Raw genomic sequence first — 7,251 nt, forward strand, 5'->3', positions numbered from 1 at the left:
ATTTGAAAATTATCAAGTTCTGGGCTATTTTTACTCAGAATCGCAAGGATTTTTAATATAAAAAGGGGAACATTTTCCACAATTTTCCATACAAAATTAAGGACCCTGTTTTTTGGTGTATGTTGTACATTTATGTGAAAATGCGTCACATAACATTTTTTTTAATATCAAATATCACTCGTGATTCTAAGTAGATAAGTAGAAATGATCCAAAAATCGTTTTATTTTCTGAAAATACCCATACAGAACGGTCAAAACGTAGAAACACTCATACTAAAATAGCTTGTATATATAGTATGTCCATCGATTGTACTCATGAAAAATAAATATTTACGAATGTAGTGTTAAAATTAAGGAGATAATTTTGTATTGGGTGGAAAGCAAAAGCAACTAAGTGAGACAGCTATATTTTTATCATATTCATCGATATTTCTGTCTGATATAATTGTTATAATACCGGGCTATCATGGTCGCCCGTTTATCGTCTGTCTTGGCCGTCAAGTATGTGCGTTGGTGACGCATGACACTATAGACGATAAAATCGCAACCATCATAACCATATACAAGTTAATGGTTTTTACAGTGTCCAAATGTTACTTGTTTTGTTTTTCTAAATTGTTATTTTAGTTTAATTAGTGAAAATGCCAAGTTTAGTCAAAGTAAGTTCAAGTACAGTTCAAGAGATATTATAAACTCCTTCGGGATGGTGGCAAACAAGCATACGAGCTGCTGCCAATGGTGTATCACTCAGTTGTTCGGGGGTGTTCGGCTCTCGGGATGTTCGGAGCAATTTTGGTTCGTTAATTTGTGCGACATTTTGGAATTTGTCAAAAAAATTGTCACAAAATAAATAGGCCAAGGCTCGAAAACCGGTTAAATTTCCAAACCGTAATCGTGTACTTGGCGCAAAACCTTTTCATTTCGGTTTCGTTCGTAAAACCGGTTTTAAGAGAACATTTCCATAAGTTTACAGTTAGAACAACCGGTTTAGAACAATAAAAACCGGTTTCCTCTTATGTTGGCATCTTTGTTTAAGCGCCACTAACAGGCCGGCCGACCTCGTCGTTCGTTGAATAAACCGGTTTTTTCGGTTACAATCAAGTTCTTAAACCTTTCGCGTTCTTATGAAAGTACGGAGTAAAACCGACATAAACCGGTATTAACCGCATTGTCCTTTAATTCGTCCTTGGTAGCGGCAAAAAATCTATCATATTGCTATTTTTATGCAGGCATTCATTCGAAAATTCATGAAATTAGACTTTATATCCTAAAACCAATGATTGTGTCATCATCACGACCATATATATATATATATATATATATATATATATATATATATATATTTTACGTCTCACTGCACGTGGTAACAGGCAGCCACGTTAGCACAATGCGGATTGGGGACTTCACACACACCAATAAATAAATAAATATTATAGGACATTATTACACAAATTGACTAAGTCCCACAGTAAGCTCAATAAGGCTTGTGTTGTGGGTACTTAGACAACCTATATTGTAAATTTCATCGAAATCGCTAAAGCCTACGTGAGCTGAGCGTAAGCCTATCTGAAAAAATATGATACTATGAATATGCTGTCTTTTATATACCATCTACCCCCAATTTTTTTTCATAGAAGGAAGTTTTAACCCCCAAATGAGTTTATGATATCTCGATATCTCAGATTATATATTATACTGGTTATTTAGTCATTTATTTTAATGCATGTTTTTATTTAAGTATTTCTTTGTCATTGAGGTGAAAATTGGTACAACTGTACAATTGCGTCATACAGTACAGTCGGCAACATAAATAGAACTGTAAGTAAAACTAGTTTTAAAATTCTAAAATACCCTAATTTCGACTATTTTTTTTATTCTGAAAATTATACTAAACGTTGTATTACTAAACGCTTATCAATTTCATCATATAAGTTATGATTTAATGTTAGTCAGGCGAAGTTATTTAATAGGTGAGCCCGCACAGAACGAGCCGCCTCGCGAGGAAAGTGCCGTGCGAGGCACCTCGGTCGGTGGAGACGTGCTAGGCCGAGGCAATGCGGGCGAGGCACGTCTACACCGACCGAGCTGCTTTGCGCGGCAATTTCCTTGCGAGGCGGCTCGCTCGGTGTGGACACTCCTAATAAAGGCGAATTTAGGGTACGTATTTTTACCGACTCTTTCAATGAACAGCAACATTAATAACGAGGTTTGCTACCTATTCGATGCTGTCTGTATATCCCGCCAATTTATGATTAGGATTAGAGCAGGGGTTCTCAAACTGTGCGCCGTAGACAGTAAAGAGGGGCGCCGTGAGGCCAGAGGCGACTTTAGGCGTGGGTGACGTGGGACTCTGACACAACGTAAAAATGATCGTTATTTCTTGCTCCACCAGAAGGCCTCGCTAAATGTACCTTGTCCACATAAAGTTTTGATCTTGCCCCGCCACTGCGTGTGGCAATTCTCCTCACCATGTTTGACCTCACGAGATTACATTTTAAACTTGCAAGTGCGACGCGGACTGAAAAAGATTGGGAACCCCTGGATTAGAGTGCTTTGGGGTAAATTCGAAACGACATTTTTTTTTATTATTTAGTTAAAATAAAGGACAGTTGTTTTGTTACCATTATTCGCTGCGCAAAAATCGTATTAATATCAAGACTTGTAGGTAGGTTATCCAAAGTCAGGGCACAAACCTAGGCTATTTCAATGACAATAAAACATTTGTCATGACAATTTAACCGTCAAGATGGCATGACAAATGTCACCTAAATACTTACCCCCTTATTCATAAACGTCTACTAAAGTTGACAAGCCGCTAATAATCGTTTGTCCCTTTTCGACGTATTGGTATGATGGAAAGGGACAAACGATTATTAGCGGCTTGTCAACTTTAGTAGACGTTTATGAATAAGGGGGTAAATCAGTCTAGCTTAACTAACGTGCAAATCGTTAACGCTCCGTAGCGTAGCGTAGCCATCTCTCTCCGTCACTTACATATAGTGCGACAGTGACAGTTGCGTTTCGTTCGCTATGGTGCGTTAACGATGGGCACGTTGGCTACGCTGATGAACTTACATTTAAACTGTATTTTAAATTCAAAGACTAATTCGTGATTGGAATATGACAGTAGATGGCGCTGCATATGTCTTAGACAGGATATACAGTTTGAATGAAAGGACTGCGTCGTTCCTGCGAAATGTCATCTCGACTCCTGACGATGACGTGACATATGTCATCTCGATTTGACATGTCTCCTGATATGTCACCTAAAGTGCCGCTTGCCTTCTGACCATGACATATGTCATTACGTTTAGACATTTGTCTCTTGACGGTGACATTTTGTCATAAAATATTGTCTATGCCTGTAACAATGTATTTTAGCAACTGTACATATAAAATATTGTATATTTCTATAAAAGTGATATATTTTAGTCATAAATCTTCAGTTGAGTAACAAAACTTACTAGTAAATAATATAATGAATATCTGGGAGTCAGAGCTTTGCTCAGAAAACATATAAAACCTAAAAAATGCGCGTTTTTTCAGCGATAAGACCGATTTAAGATCGATTTTTCGCCCCCGAAAACCCCCATATAGCAAATTTCATCGAAATCGTTAGAGCCGTTTCCGATATCCCCGAAATATATAAATACACTAGAATTGCTCGTTTAAAGGTAAGCCAAAGGCCTGCCAAATAACACTAGACCCTACTCATAGTGTTGTGTTTCTGCCGGTGAGTAAGGTTGCCAGAGCTCAACGAGGGTGCGGAGTGTTAGGGTCGGTAACGCGCATGTAACACCTCCGGAGTTGTAGGCGTACATAGGCTACGTAGACTGCTTACCATCAGGCGGGCCGTATACTTGTTTGTTGTTTGCCACCGACGTAGTATAAAAAAGTAGTTTTCGAGATATTTAGACAGACGGACGGACAGAGTCGCACCATAAGGGTTCCTTTTGTACCGTTTTAGTACGGAACCCTAAAAATGCTAGTAAGTTTTGTAACTGACAATCGCATGAAAAATATCTTTATTATCACGTAACTAACTTTTAAGATTGTTGTATCCATTTAACTTTATTTGTAAGTATTTTTTTTCTTTCTTGGACTCATTACGTTTTCATCGGGGGTTATACATATTTCTATATTTTTCATTAGGCCTTTAAGTTTTTCACATTGTCCAAGTATTGGATAGCTAATTAACAAATAAATTAAGTGCCAGATAAAACTTCCTAGAAACTTAGGACTTTATCTACCAGTTAAGCTTATTTGAAGATTGAGAAACGCCAACGATGACTTTATTCGTCAGATAAGTGGCAAGTAGCTTCGAGACTTTACTTGGACACTGTGAAACAGGCCCTAAGTGTAGATTTTTATTGAAATTCATTAATCATCTCCCAACGTCGCGATATCACATGCGATTTCGTAGATGTACCTATAAAAAAGGTTTATTAAATGAGTATGGCTTAAGTTTTAATGTTAACATCGAATCCATAGCTCTAACTGACCACTCTTAATAATTTCAATCACTGATATTATTAGACTTAATTCCACCTGTGTTTACCTTTCATATTGTTTTTAAGTTCCCGATATTTGACACCCACCCGCTATCTCCAGTTACCAGTGAACAAGATGCATGTAACTGCGTCGTAATATCGGGAGCTCAAAAATAATATAAAAGGAAATCACGGTTTATATCCCGGTTGATTTGTCTGTCTGTGAAACTAACCGTGAATCATTCAAAACTGTTACTGTAATTATTGTCAATTTTACTTACTTGCTCCCGGTGAAAACAAGCCTATTTTCTCATAATTATAATAATCTTAATATAAGTCCCACTTAAGGGCGTCGCCAGCTGATGGGCTACAGCAGGAAGGGGGGGGGGGGGGTGGCATTCATATGGCCGATGGCCAAAAAGGTGGTGGGGCGGGCATACATTGAGTTAGAAATTTTATTCTCTAGGGGGGGCAGCTGCCCCCTCCTGCCCCCCGTTGGCGAAGCCCATGGTCCCACTGCTGACCCAAAGCGGGTTGGATATTTCTCTTTTCTCATATATTTGTTTTAATTTCTGACAATATTACTATTTTAAGTTATGACTATAGGTTGTTCGTTTTATTTTTAATTCAGTTGCAAAAAAGTTACAAGAATGCTATAACGTGTAAAGTAGTGCATAATATTGTATCCGCAAATTTGACAGCTCAAGCAACTGGCCCTGTCTGGTAGGTAAGCTATGCGATAAATACTATTAGTTACCACAAAACTTATACCGTATTACTCAATTTACTTTAGCTGTCGAATTCGCGAATATGTTATACTACGCATTTTGATAGTCTTTTGACTATGACGAATAGTAATAGAAAATACGTAAATTAATCCGTCACTTACTGTGACTAAGTCACGTGGTAGAAAATAAATATTTTAGTTGAGTTCAAAATTATATTTTTGATGTATTGCGTCACATTTTACTATGGTTAGCAATTGAAAAGTATTATTTCATAACATTTGAATCTGAATCCATCATGGATATTTCAATATTTGCAGTAATTTTTAAGTATGTATTCGAAATTTAGATTTATACTTTTTTTTTATTTGATGAGTGATCCGTTATAAATATATTTTAGTTAAACCTTACGAGGGCATGATATCGGCCTGATTCGAATTTTAATAAACGTCAAAAATTATAGTTCGTTTTTTTAGCATTAGAAAAGGTAAACAATCTTGACATGTATTTTTATTGAAAAACGCTATTTAGAAATCAGTAACTATTACTTATGAAAGCAAAAGGATGATTGATCGTGGGTCTCTATTGTTTCCCATAAAGTTTTAAGCCATAATGTATTGTTTGTCCGCATTTTCTTTAGTCATAATTTGGTTTTTCTCAGAAACGCGTGACTTTTCAGGATTGCCATAAAACAAACTTAACCTAACCTTACCAATCTATATGATAACCTAAGGAAATTCTTGAAAAGTTAACGATTTCAGAGTTATGACAAATGATAATATGACTATCATTACATTATTACTTTCAATAATTATGTCAAACAAAGCGATCCGATTGATCGTATATGGTTTATAATTGTTACATATTTGCCGAGAATAATTTTTTGAAAGTGTAATAAAAAAAGACACGTCAAAATCGCTTACCTTCTTTCTAATGCTAAACGGACTATAGATCTGGATAACATATGGGTCGGACCTGTCAGGGTCTAAAGTGACGTTACTTCAAATAAAAACGTCACTTTTGACACTGACAGATCCGATCCATATTAGCAAAGATAATTGATTGTAATAGAGGTAGTCTAAGAAAAAAACGTGCCCCTTATTTTGACATCCAAAACAGATGGCGCTGTACTGCGCCATGTTTTGCGGTCACTGATGAAATGTCAAGCTTTGACAGTCAGAGTTTCCGCAAAATGTATGGAGCTGTACAGCGCCATCTCGTTTGGCGACCTGTCAAATTCGAGTCTTAATCAATACATTGATATTAGATACGATTATCTAGATCTAATCTTTGACGTATATTAAAATTAGAATCAGACTGTATGATATCATACTTTTTAACAGCTGACCATTGCGACAGTATATAAAGCCCGATCAGAAATATATGATCAATTTCAAGAGGGCGCTTTTTTCTCAGGGTGACAGTTCAATTTAGTATAAAAAAATTAGTCCCAATGAAATTCCGCAATATGGCGCGTGGTCATATATTACTGGTCAGACTTTAGTTTATTTTAAAACATGTGAATTTAATATTTAAATAACATAAGAGAGTAAAATTATACAAAAGGTACGCCGCCGAGAACTCGAAATATTTTTTCTACGTTCGGTGACGGCCTTTAAACATATTCAAAGAAAATTGTGCTGTGAAAATAATTATTTCACTAGATGTCTCTGTACTCTATTATAAATCACAACTATTATATCAACTCCTTTTTTTAAATAGCAATTATTCACTGACTGTATAAATGGGTAAAGTCTACGATAGTTAGACCAAGCTAAGTTGGCAGCGATTTTGATAGAGCTGACTGTGCAAATAAATGTATTTTCATATTCATATTCATATATTTATTGCATCCATGGTAGGTACACAGGTGTTACATTATAGTCTGTTTCACATGGGCCCTGGTAGGGCACGGTAATTATCTTAAATCTAACATTAATTATCTTAAATCTTACAACAATTTTAAACGTCAAACTTGTATGAAATTATGACGTTTAAATAACACTTGCACAGTGTGGGCTATCAAAATCTCTGCA

This window comes from Cydia pomonella, chromosome 26 (assembly GCF_033807575.1).
Source record: "Cydia pomonella isolate Wapato2018A chromosome 26, ilCydPomo1, whole genome shotgun sequence".
NCBI classification, from domain to species: Eukaryota; Metazoa; Arthropoda; class Insecta; order Lepidoptera; family Tortricidae; genus Cydia; species Cydia pomonella.